Below are 13,702 nucleotides of genomic sequence, written 5' to 3'. Positions count from 1 at the left end.
GGAAGGAAAGAAAAAGACAGACAGACAGACAGACTGTATGTGACACAAGAGCACAGATTATGCTATTTCATGCCCAGGTAATGAATGAAATGTGACCAAAAAGAGAGGAGAGCTGTTCTCCCCTCCTGCACCCAGAAAACAGAGGGGCTCAGGAAAGACCACAAGGAACCACGGGCCCACAGGGGTTGGCGTCTCGGGATCTCCAGCAGGGAGACTTTCAGCAAAAGCCTCAGGGTTATCCCAGGGAATTCTGGCAACATCCAGAAGTGGATCTGGAGGCAAGAAGCGTTGCAGGGGCCCGAGCCAAAGAACATGAGAGAGACTCCAGGGACTCACATAAAATAACTGGCTGAGGTTCTGCGTGATGGGGAAGGGCCCAGCCCGGTGTAACTTGAGTTCTGACAGTAAATTTGACCTCATTTGTACCCACAGGCTGGCGAGGCCTGGAAACATTCGTGTTACAAATAGATGCACACCCGCACTTAACACATTACATTACAACCCACAGTTTATACAGCTTCCTCACTGCTCCACAAGCTTCTCCAGCATAAGAGGCAGGCAGTTCATCTTTACAGCTTCAGTGCATAGAGATGGCACATAGCAGGTGCTCACTCAATATTGGTCTATCAACTAATGAAATACCAAGTGGAATCTCATTGCAATGTAACCATATAGTCCAGTTCCCCGGCTCCGAAACAGTCCTATTTCCAAACTCCAGTGTAACGCAGAAACCAACATGCTTCCTGTGTAAACCACGAATCCCAGGATGACTGTGGGCCCCTGGAAGTGCCCTCTGAGGACTGCCCGTCTCCACCATGGTCTCTTCAATTACTGCAAGCACATTGCCTCCATTCCCCCACTCCTTACAAAAGAGAGGTGCATTTGAATTTAATAAAATGGGCTGCTTGGCCAAGAATAGCCTACAAATTCAGAGAGGCCAAAAGCAACCATTCTTTTTCTTTCTGAGTATGGGACATGCCAGTTAGCTATTTTGGAGGCAAGCACTTTAAATAACAACCACACTTATGCATGGCCCCATGCTCTCATGAGCATCCCTCCCAGCTCTGATTCCATGATGGGGCTGGGGGCTGGGGTAGCTTTGCAGCATCATTTGGGTCTAGAGGGGGTGACCGGGGATAACCGTTTGTTTAAAATGAAGGTCTGAGGGCACCAAGTGGGGAGCTATGAAACAAAGCAGTTTGCAGAGAGGTCATATAAGCAAACAACTACCAACTAAGTCTGCTGCTTGAAACCCTACTCAGAGAAGCAAAGCTAGTTGGGAAGGGGTGGGATGGAGGAGACACCGAGAGAAGCTCCTCCTTCCCCTCAGAAGATCAGCCAATGCCCCGAATTAGGAACCCTCAGAGTCCCTAATCCAACAATCACACTGCAATGTGCTAGGAAACCTTTTCTAGCCAACAGAGCATAACAATTTGACAGTGCCTGCCAGTGGACACAGAGGCTCCTGGGTCTGTTTGCTCAGCAGGGGTCACGGGGCAGGGTTATCCCTCCAAGGTTCAGCTGCTGCACCACCATCCGCTGTGATTTACTGTCCTGCTGGCCTTACCCTTTAAACCAAATTTAAACTCAGCTCTTGGTGATGACCCGGTGTGTGAGGTGGCCTGGGGGCGTGGGAAGGAGGTGGACAGGAAGCATCTATGATCCAAAATTTCCTTCCCATCCTTTTTTTCCTGCCAGAGTCACTGATTTTTTTTTTTTTTAACGGCTCTAGAGCAGACCCACCCTTCCATCCCCCTGTGCATCATCCGATACTGAAGGGTGAGAACTGGACAACTCCAAGACCAGAAAGGACAAGTCTTCCAACACACTTAGGGCACAGGCTGCCACCAGGATTGGAGGTGAGTCTTAATGGAATGATTTTCAAAGCAAGGAAAACAAGGAATGTTAATTACACTACTTAAAGAGTTTAAAAACAAGCATATGGCATCCCAGTTTCCTTTTCTGATCAATAGGTTTTTAGAAAAATCCTATAATTCCAGATACTAAACTGTTTGTCTTTTTATTTTAAAATGGCCTGGTGATCCAGCATTCCCACACCTGGGTACATACCCAAAAGAATTGAAAGCAGAAATTCAACAGGTATTTGCACACCAATGTTCATAGCAGTATTAGTCACAATAGCAAGAAAGTAGAAGACCCAAGCATCCACTGGCTGATGAACAGATCATGTTCTTAAAGTTAATCCATTCCAACAGGTGTAGATCTATGGTGGGTGGGAACTTCTGATTAGGTTATTCCAGGTGAGGCCTGCCCCAGGTAGGTTTTAATCCTCTTACTGGAGCCCTTTATAAGAGCATGAAATAGAGAAAATACAGAAGCTCAGAGAGAAAGACATTGAAGCTCAGAAAGAAAGCCACAGATGGAGCAGCCAGAAGCTGAAAGCAACAAAACCCAGGAGCGGAGAGACCAGCAGAGCCGCCCTGTGCCTGGCCATGTGACAGAGGAGTCCCAGATCACCTACAGCTTGTCTTCAGGAAAAAGGTATCATCTTGATGATGCCTTGATTTGGACATGTCCTCAGAACTGTATGTTTGTAAGTTAATAAATCCCCATTGTTAAAGCCAACCCATTGCTGGTATATTGCATTTCGACAACTTTAGCAAACGAAAACGGGGAGGCAAAGGACTGTCCATTTGGACTTAATTACTAAGTCCTTTGTGAAGATCATCTCTCTCAACCCAGAGTCCAGTGGAGCAGAAAGGGGAGAGGGCCACACAGGTTCCTCGCTCAGGAGGAAGGCCTCCTTGAGGGAGACCATGGGAACACAATCTACAGCCTCCAGACCAGTTCTGTGAATTCTGCTTTTGGTGGCTGCAGTGGTGACTCCGTCATTGTCACAGCACACACTGAGGGACCCCCATGGGTCCCCCACCCCTCCAACCACAAGGAGGGCCTGAGGCACCCATATTCCACCCACAGAGCTGGCTGAGACAGGGAACCCATGTGTTTCCAATTGTGGGGAGAGTTTTATACTCCAAGCTGGGATGGCTTGGAGATCTATTACCTGTTAATCAGTGGGGTGACTGATGGCTGCAAGAAGGACTGGCATTTGAGCCTGGCCTTGAAGAAGGAGGTGAATTGGGACATCTGGATCAAGGAGAAGCACATAGTCAAAGATTTCATAGCAAGGCATCCAGTGAGGAAAAAAAGAAGAAAAGGTACATTTCCACGAATGAAAAGTTAGGGCACAGATACACACTAGCATCTGTTGTGTTTTTATCCTCCATATTTTATATCAGCTCAGGGACAGAACCTTGACCTCCTTCCAATTTTTTCCCACATCCCAGCTCCCTAGGTTCATTCATCATAAATTAAAAAAAAAACCACATTAAAATTCTTAAAACATTCTAAATAAATGTAGCCACTCTCACACACATGCTCCTGCTGAATACATGCTACTGCAACTATCCTGTTAATTGTTCTAATTTCAAGTTTGCCACTGCACATACCTGCATTTCATTGTTTTCTTCTCTGTGATAATGTCAGTTCTTCTCTGACATTACTTCCACCAGGTTATGGACATTGGGGCTGCACAGACAGAGTTAGGCTGAGAAGGAAGCAGAAAACTGCATACTATGGGGCCTCTGGCCTGAAGTAAGACACCCCACTCCCCACCCCCAATAAGGCAGGAGTTGGAAGTGATGGTTCAGTAGCTGCAGGTGCTTGGAAGACATCTCAAAGTGTGATCCAGCAACTAGCAGCAGCAGCTTCACCTGGGAGTTGTCAATCCTGCAGAATCTCAAGCCCACCCGCAGAACAGCTGTATCAGAATCTAGTTTTGAACAATATCAACAAGTGATCTCCAGGGTATAGTAATAGATAACAGACAAGCACTTCACTTTAAGGTGGCCCTCTAGCTATGTTCTCTCTTTTAATCCTCAGAACCACTGGACATAGATGTTCTTTTCTCCTTGCTACAGATCAAGAAACTGTGGCCCAGAGAGGTTAAATAATTTGCCCCAGACCACACAGCTACCTTGTGGCAAAGCATATATTTGATCCCCAGTCTAGTTGATTTCAAGATTATCTTTTCTGCTGCAAACCTGAAGTCTAACAGACTGAAGAAATGGAAAATCGAGCAACAGGCAATCCTGGGAAATGTGGGAAGGCATGCAGGCAGGCCAGTACCTGAACATACGTCAGCAGGGAACCAAGCCCGATGGGCTAGGACCAAGGGCTCGGATCCTGTTCTGAAGGCCCCAGGGAGACTGGTGTGAGCAAGACCAGGCCCGTGTTCTCCAGAGTCTGTAGCACTGTGTGGTGGATCCAGGGAGAGACCTGCCCCACCTACCCACCCATACTCCCCTCATCAAGAGCCAGGAATAGTCCAGCAGCCAGTGCTGGGCCCAATTCAGCAGAAAGGCAGCAAGATTACACTGGGGGCTGCATGCCAGAGCATTAAATCAGGGTTTCTTCTGCCTAAGATAAAACCTGGGTCTAAAACTAAGAGGGTGGGAGGCAGACAGGTTCTGAGAAGATGCTGATTAGGGTCATTGTTTTGCTGGGTGGAAAGGGAGTTAATGATACCCGCCATAGGCAGCTATTGGGGCTTCTGCTAGACTGTGGGGAAACTGATCCCGTGGGTGCCCTAGCAGGGGACGCAGGCCACGGGGGAAGGCCGGGCCGGGCTTGCAGAGCTCTGCTGGGGGGACACCCAAATTGCTGCAGGAGGTCCTGCTTCAATGTAGTCTCCATGGAGCCCAAAAGCCTTCCCAACATAAGGCAAATGCACAGACAGCCTTGAGTTTTAAACCAGGCCCTCCATCCATATCCGCTTGTTGTCAAGAAAAGGTTACTGAGAAACGATTTTTTCATTTCTAGTGGGAATCTAAATAGCAACAGAGGGATGATAAAAAGCCACATAACAGCCATTTGGCAAAGCTTCCTAGAACTGCTTTCTTATTTTTTTTTGTAGGCTCTGGGTTCCATTGAGAATTCCACAATGAAGGATCATGTTTCTTAACACTTTGCAAAGTCTTCCTCACCAAGGCTAGAAAGCATGCTCTGGGCAGAGCCATTGACTCTCGGAGGATCGGTCTCCTAAGTCCCCGATTCCAGCAGACCCCAAGCTGGAACTCCTAACCAATCTGCCCTTGACACTATTAGCAAAATCTGTCTTTGTAAATCAGTGCTTTCACCCTGTCCCTCCCTGGCTTGAGGAATTCTATTGTTGGTGAGTTGAAGTCCAAACGAGGAGTTGCAGTCAAGCCTGTCCATCACCAAGCCACACCCCCTGTAGAGCCTGGCACTCGCTGCTCCCCCACCTGGAGTGCCATCTTGGCCAGGCCTGGCTCCTTGGTGCCACTCGAGAAGCCAGGCCACTGGGCTTTTCTCCTGTGGTTGCTCCCACCCACAGGGTTCTCTCCGCCAAGCCAACCCTACACAAGGGTGACACCCGGCCAAGGCCAAAGCATTCTTGCAACAGATCCATGAACCGAGCGCACTTTGTACAGCTGTGTGTGTTGCTTGGAGGTTGGGGGAAGTAATGTGCTTGTAAATATTTAACAGCTGGCTCTTCCAGGAAGAAAATGCATGCATATGTATATGCATACATGGGTTTATTATAAACTTTACTCATATACAACAAACACAATATGGTAAATTCCATATAGCCAATTGATTCTCACAGACCAAATGTTTCCATTATTTTCTTTTTTTTTAATTTATTGTGGTGAAATACATATGACATAAAATTTGCCATTTTAACCATTTTTGAGAGTACAATTTGCTAGCATTAATTACATTCACAATGTTGTGTAATCTTTGCCACTATTTCTAAAAATTTACATCACCCCAAACAGAAACTCTGTACCCATTAAGCAATAACTCCCCATTTTCCCCAACCCCTGCTAACCTCTAATCTACATTCAGTCCCTACAAATTTGCCTGTTTCAGATAGTTCATATAAATGCAATCATATAATATTTGTCCTTTTTTGTCTGGCTTATTTCACTTAGTATAATGTTTTCAAGATTTACTTATGTTGTAGCATTTGTCAAAACTTTATTCCTTTTTGTGGCTGAATCATATTCCATTGTATGTATAGTCTTACATTTTGTTTATCTATTCATCTTTGATGGGAACTTATGTTATTTCCACCTTTTGGCTAATGTGAATAATGCCACCGTGAACACTGGTGTACAAGCATCTGTTTGAGTCCCTGTTTTCAATTTTTTTGGGTATGTACCTGGGAGCGGAAATGTTCCATTGATATTTGACAAACTCTTGCATCTGTAGCCAAACTATGAATGCAACTGTCAGTAAAGTATACTTCCATCATGAATGTTGGTTGATATTTTCATTTGTGAAAGAAAACCAATGACTATATATCTCAGAACTTCACTCATTTATCAATGATACAAGCAACTTCTCTACAAAGGCAGATAATACTTTTCAAATACTAGAAGAATATTTCCTCAATTAATTTTTGTGCTATTCACAAAGTAATGGCTACACACCCGACACACTTTAAAGTTTTATCTTTAAAACATGGTCTCCATCAGTTTCTTAAGTCTAGACCAGGGGTCAGCAAACTGTAACTGTAAAGGCCAGCTAATAAATATTTCAACTTTGTGGAACATACAATGTCTGTCTGAACGGCTCAACTCTGACAATGTACAGTGAGAGCAGCCATAGAGAACACTTAAATGAATGAACATAGCTGTCTTCCACTGAAACTTTTACAGAAACAGGTAGTGGAGACAGGGGGCAGATTTGGCCTATAGGCCTTCTTTGCCAATCCCTTGTCTAGACAATCAACAAAACAATAAATCAAATCCTGATTTGTGGCATTGGTTTACAAATCAACTCACCATGGCCGATTGCAAGCTATGAACATGAAACCACTGAAAAAATATAGTGGGGAAGAAAGGGGCAATAAGCAGCACACAGTGATAAAGTATTCCCATCATGCAGCTACAATAGATGTAAATAACCACTAGAGCACGGACGATAGAAAAATGCAACCATATAAGGTTTATACAGTTTTTTGTTAGTTTTTATTGTGGTAACATACATACAACATAAATTTGCCCGTTTTAACTACTCTCAAGTATACAATTCAGCAGTGTTAATTACATTCCCAATAATGTGCTATCCTCACCACCACCCATTACCCAAAATTTTCATCACCCCAAATAGTAACGCTATACCCACTAAGCATTAACTCCCCATTCCCCGCCCCACAGCCCTTGAAACCTCTAATTCACTTTCTGTCTCTAGGAATTTGGTTATTCTAAGCATTTCCTTTAACTGTCCTCTTGTGTCTGTCGTATTTCACTGAGCATGATGTCTTCTAAGTTCATCCATGTCACAGCCTGTATCAGAACTTCATTCCTTTTTGTGCCTGAATAATAATCCACTGTGTGGATATACCACATTTTCTTTATCCATTCACCGGTTGATGGACACTTGGGTTGTATTCAACTTTTGGCTATTGTGAACATCTGTTCAAGTCCCTGCTTTCAATTCCTTTGGGTATCTACCTAGAAGTGGAATTGCCAGGTCTTACGGTAATTCTACGTTTAACTTTTTGAGAAAATGCCAAAGTGGGTTGTTTTTTTTTTACACTTTTTATTTTGAAATAATTTCAAATTACAGGATAGTAGCAAAAGTAATACAAAACCATTTAGAGAACTCCAACATACCCCCCCCATACCCAGATCCACAAATTATAACATTTGCTCTAATACTCTATCTAGTTAGCTTAATTTTTAAGAATAGTCATATTTAACAACCAGCTCACAAAACTCCTGACACGTTGTCAGTGGATTCTCTGAAGCCAGTATGAGTCAGCTGTAGCTCGGCACTGGTAGAGGGGAGTATGTGCTGTGAGCAGAGTACCCCAGAGGCCTAGAACAAGAGAAAGCCTCTTCCCGCTGAATCTCATTTTCCGCCCTCAGGCAGGAGTCCTGTGAGACAGACAGAGTAAATCCTAATCACTTCCCCACCCCTTCTGGCTCTCTCCAAATCACCTAGTTACCTCAGAGCCTCATCCTTGCTAGGCCAAAGCCAATCACCCAGCTCCAAAGAGAATAAGATGCCTTCTTTCTGTGGTGAGCAGGGCTTTATGAGACTTAGCCTCAGAGCCTACTGTTACTCATTATGCTCTGATGCCCAAACACCTTTCAAGACCAAATAGAACCCTCCTATCTACTAGTAGCCTTCTCCAGCCAAGCCCAGGCTTCACTCCTCTTTGCCCTCTCTGAATTACTATAGAATCTGTTTATATTTGGTGTCACATTTTCCTGTATGAATCTTCCCCCTCTCTATTTAATTTATAAAATCTTTAGGAAGAGGGAGAGATTCTATTCTTTTTTGCTCTCTCTCTCAGTCCCAGCTCAGGGCTAGACAGGTAACAGGGGCTTAATAAATGCTTGTCACTTATATAAGGAACAGCAACTAGTCATCAAAAAGCAATTTTGTTTGGGCCCAGGTATGAAAAAACCAGGTCTTGGTTCAGGGGAAAGCAGAAATGAAACACAAGGATATAACTCATTTCTACTTACAAGCTTTAGCAAGCCTGAAAAGAATAGAACAACTTACAGCAAGGATAGATCTCAGTGAGTATGGATTCTCAGGATCCCTGGTTGTTCCTCGTGGAGATGTGCCCAAGGTGGCATTATTGGCCAGCAGCCTGTGATGGGAAAGGAATCCTCTATGTATTAGTTTTGCCAATGCTACCTGTCATAACAAATACAGTCCCAAATCTCTGTGGCTTAGTACAATATAGACTCATTTAATTTTGCTTGCATAAAGTCCAATTGGCAGAAACCAGTAGCAGGAGGTAGGAGAGACGGGGAAGGGGGACAGTAGAGGAGGAAAGAACTTTGTTCACATGGTCATTTGTGGACCCGGCTGACAAGGCTGTGCCCTGGTCTTGGGAGCGGACATCAGCTAGCATCCCTGGAGAAAGAGAACACATGCATGATCATGCAGGAGAGTTCGGGGACAAGGCTAGGAAATGGTTTGATCGCTTCTGACCACATTACATTAGCCAGAACTCGATAGGCTGGAAAAGCAACAACTCGGCACTATAGAGTGGGGACAGAAATCCTTGGATGACAGTTGCCACCTCTGTCACTTTCCAGGTCCCAGGGATGCCCAACAAAGGGATTTCCAGGCTTTGATCCTGCCTCCTCTCCTCACAAAGCTCCACACCAGCACCCCAGAATAACCTGCGCTACCATGTAAAGCAATGATTTTGCTACTCAGTAAGCCCCGCCTCCCAGGCCTAACGCCCAGATTCCAAACCTTAAAATCCTTGCCAGCCAGGACAAACACAGACCAAGATGGAGGCTTAATCAACCCTGATGTATAGAATTTGACTCAGACATAAGGAAGTGCATCCTACAAGGGGATGGTTAAACCCAAGCAGCACTGGAAATCATCCATGGAAATCATTCTAAACCAGGAAAAGTCTCCCATAGCTGGAAAGAGTCACTCAGTAAATGATAGCACAAGGTTCCTTTAGCCCTGGGAGAGTACATATGACTTGTCTACCAGTCCATTGTTCCATTCAAGTGACATGTCAGCATCATCATGCTGTCTTCTCCCTTCAAATGGCTCTCGGTGGCAGCAATTGCACTGAGCTGGAAACAACCTTATTGAGGCTGGTAGTAGTTCATGGGTGGCTGTAGATTCAGTCCTTAATGAACATGTGGAAACCCATTCTGCAGACCCTGAGATGCCAAAGGCTATAGGTATTTTAGTGGCATTTTCTAGGCTTCAGTGGCTCAAAAAACAGGAAGTTGATAACCAATTCTGACATTCTAGATGAGATCTTTCCAGGATAGAAATCTGACTTAATGTTGGCAAATAGTCTGGAAATCTAACTGGAAGGAGGCATCATTTGACTTCAAAACCTTTATCACCGAGAGTCACTAAAAATGCCACACTCTGAAATACTGTCTTATTTATGAGCCAAAACGAGAGTGGGGGGAAAAAACACCTAAAGGTTGGACGTATCAATAGAATAAATTCTATTGATAGAACAAGAATAAGTTCCCCAAAAATGCCAAGCTAGAAGACAAAAGACCCAGAGGATAACTCAGTCTTATATTTGAAACAAGAAGAGGGAGACAATAAAATATTAAACTTAAAAAAGTATCCATATGTGGAAAGAAGTTGAGTTGAATTAAGTAATTGTTGAGCCATGTTCCTTGAAGGGAAACAGAAAATAAAAACAAATACTCTCACATCCCCTCCAAAAATAAAAAAGTTTACATGACTTTAAGAATATCGGACTTCTAAAGGGCACCTTTTATCTGGGTAAGTCCCCTCTTGGGTGCAGAAACGATTAGATCAAAATACATGGATATATTTGCAAGGCTAAAAATCTCTCCTTCTTAGAGAGTGGAAAACAGAGGGTGGCACCCCCAGAACAAGAAAGTGGCTGTGCAGCTTGGACCCCTTCCAGCATACACAGGCCAAGTAACTGTGCAGTGTCCTAGTGCTCATTGAGGAAATAAAATGCACACACACACAAAGACGCGCACATACACACACACAATGTTGGGGTTGACAAATTTTAACCCAAGGGTTTAGAAACTTGAGTATATTTGCACTGATTTTATACTAGAAGGAGAGAAGGAAAGAGACAGAATGAAGAAGATAAACTTTATAAGAAACAGACTCCAATTTAAAAATTGTTATCACTGGCAAAAGAGGAGACGAGATACCCGTAATTAGTGAAAAGTGGACAGACCCTCTTGGTCCTGGGAAAGCAAAGATTAGACATTTATTCACTGTACAACACACCACAGCCTTATATGACACCACTGGGTGGGTTACAAATGGCCTCCCTTCTGATATACTCTCCTTTTTTTTCTCCCCAGCAGAATGCCTGAAGTAAAACATATGTTTTGAGTGTCTAAAATGATGATGAAATGCATGGTGTCCTACTGAGGCTTTAAACAAGTAAAGCTCACAAAATAAAACATACAGGGGGAAAACCCAAGTCAATCAACTTAAAGTTCAGCCTGTGTTTAAAAAATAAAATCAAATAAAAATAAAACTCCATACTCCAAAGTGCGCATCTGGGACAATTTATATTGTGAAAGCCAGGTTGAAATGGGAACCACTGACACCATTAAGTACAGAGCCGCCAGCAGACTCCGCTGGGCAATGGCCCTGCGGCCACATCTCCCAATTTGTGGTCCTCGGTTGGGACATTGCATCCCTGATTGGACTAATTAGGAATAGTAATTTCCTGGAAAAAAACAAGTGAGTGAAAAAATCGGTTTCTGCTCCGGCTAATGATAGAATATCTTCTACCTTGGTGGAAGGGGACAAAAGTCTGCTACTGTGGTGGTTGGATCAGATGGCCTCTAATAACCCAAGCCTCCTGGTTCTCTCTTGTAGAACTGTCCCACGTTGACTCTGGGCATCTTGACTCATGTGCCTTGCCTTGGTCAATGAAAATTGGCAAAGAGGACACAAGAAGAGGCTGACCCTTTGGAATCCTTTTGGAATGTTCATTCTTGCAGCCCTGGGCTACCAAGTAAATAGGTCCATCTATCCTACTGGCAAGCCCATGTGGAGAGAGGTGCCTATCAGCACCCAGCCCTTCCAGCCATCCCAGCAGAGGCACCTGATGTGTGAGTGAAGACACCATCTTGGATGTTGCAGCCCCCAGCTGACACCAGGTAGAGGAGCCCATATTGCAGAAAAGTGAGAAAACATAATTTGTAGCTGTTTTAAGCCACTATGCTTGGGGATGGTTTGTACTGCAGCAATGGATAACCAAAGCAGCTTCTTAATTACTAATAAGAGGAGACTCTGACCTTGGAGATCAGGTAGACTTTAGTTCAAATCTCATACTACCATTTACTAGGGTATCATGTTGGGCAATTTATTTAACCTCTGGTCACCCTATTAGTGATAAAGTAGGTTCCTCTTGGTTTCCCTCCCCTCCCCAACCCTAGCATCCATTCTTTTCCCTTTTAGGGAAGCCAGCTCTAGCACAGCTCTAGAGGTAAATCAAGCCACCTAGGAAAAGCCAATTCCGACAGCCTGATCACAAAACAATTGTTCAGGGTTAGGTTTGTGACCTAGCCCAGTCCAATCAGAATGAATCTCAGGACTTTTGCTAATAACATGAATAATATTTCTTGTTCTGAAGTCAGTCTGATGATGAAACCCAGCATGGAGATCTGGCAGGTCCAATGGAATGAAACCCCCAATGAAAAGGAGCTTGAACTTTGATCAAAATGCTCCTGAAGCTGGGACCTCCTTGGACCTTTTCGGTTATGTGAGGCAACAAATTTCCTTTATCATTTGAATTAGTTCAGGTGAAGGTTTGTTATATGAGCTTCCATTTATTGGACACCTGCTTGGTGCCAGACTAGTTTTTTCTTACATTGTTTTTCGAACCTTATACCCATGTGTCTCAGGCCTCTCCAGATGGTAGGTGCAAATGGAGGCAAATTTACAGTCAACACCTCACATTGCAGTGCTCTATGTTCATGCCTGTGCTTTCCAGGGGTTCCCCTCTCCAAATATTTCTGACACACTCTTACTTTAAGTATTTGTCCTTATTCCAAAATCATGAAAGTTTCTCCACTCTCCTCCTTCTTGTGTCTTTCTATCACCCCAAACTGGAAACTACCCCAAAACCCATTAGTTGTAGAACAAATGAAAACGGTATGGTATGTTTACTCAATAGAATGCTATGCCACAACGAGAGTGAAAGACCAACCTTCCCACAACAATAAGGACAGATATCACAAACATAGCATTGAACAAAAGTCAAACACAGAAGAAAATACATAGAACGATCGCATTCAGATCAAAATCAGACAAAATGAAACCGAGGTCTTAGAAGTCAGGATAGTGGTGTCCTTGGGGAAGGATGACAGGAAGGGGGCAAAACTGGTCCTTCTGGGGTGTCGGGTAGGTTTGATTCTTGATCCTGTTCGTGAGCTGGGTTCCAAGTATTGAACTGGATACTTACGGCATTTGTCTTTTCCTGTTCCTATGTTTCTCTATACAAAAGTTTGAAAGGAGGGAAAAGGGATGTGCTATCCCTTGCAACCACCACCACCCCCATGCCAGAACGACAGAGCTTTATAATTCCAGAACCAACACTCCATTGGGGCCACCTGATCTACCCCAGACCACAGAGGTCCTGGACCCCGGTGCCAACTTACTGCTTTCAGGGGTCCTCATGATCACTGATCGCTAACCTCTGCCTCGAGCTGGTAGGGAGAAGTTCCTACTTTCCCCAGCCTCCAGCTCTTCTAACACAGAGAAAAGAAACAGCTGGTGCTACAGCGACTTCAGTTTTACCACCCAACTCTCTGAGAAACTTTTCCCTGGGAGAGTTTATTAGGTTTCCAGCAATAAAGAGCTCTATTTTCACCACTGCCTGGCCTGCCCAGGGTGAGCTGGCATGCCAGCAGGGGAGTGAGTTCAATTATGCCATATGGGATAGTAGTTAAGAGCAGGGTTCCAGATCACTCGGCTCTAAATCCCAGCTGCCGTTTACTAGCTACATAAACTAAATCAAATTACTTTGTACCTCAGTTTTCCAGTTCAAAAAATGGGCTTCCTCATAGGGCATGGGAAGATCAAAAGGGCTTATATATGTGAATTGCTTAGAACAGAGTCTGGCCTGTAGTAAGAGTTCAAACAATCTTAGCAATAGTAATTGCTGCAACCCGGCTTTGATTGTGTCCCCTGC

The 13,702-nt window shown here is 44.1% G+C and overlaps 1 long non-coding RNA gene across 1 annotated transcript in view; it reads right to left on the bottom strand.

The window, feature by feature from the left end:
• Positions 1-7,870: 7,870 nt before the first annotated feature.
• The window catches only part of LOC119540248, a 34,951-nt gene continuing 29,119 nt past the window's right edge, over positions 7,871-13,702 (bottom strand). The window contains exons 2-3 of the long non-coding RNA XR_005218064.1: positions 8,566-8,656; positions 7,871-7,931 (exon numbers count right to left, since the gene is read on the bottom strand). This is a non-coding gene — a long non-coding RNA (uncharacterized LOC119540248). The remainder of the gene's footprint in view (positions 7,932-8,565; positions 8,657-13,702) is intronic.

Source organism: Choloepus didactylus, chromosome 7 (assembly GCF_015220235.1).
Source record: "Choloepus didactylus isolate mChoDid1 chromosome 7, mChoDid1.pri, whole genome shotgun sequence".
Taxonomy (NCBI): Eukaryota; Metazoa; Chordata; class Mammalia; order Pilosa; family Megalonychidae; genus Choloepus; species Choloepus didactylus.
The sequence above is the reverse complement of the archived record's forward strand: the minus strand, read 5'-3'. Positions and strand labels throughout refer to the sequence as shown.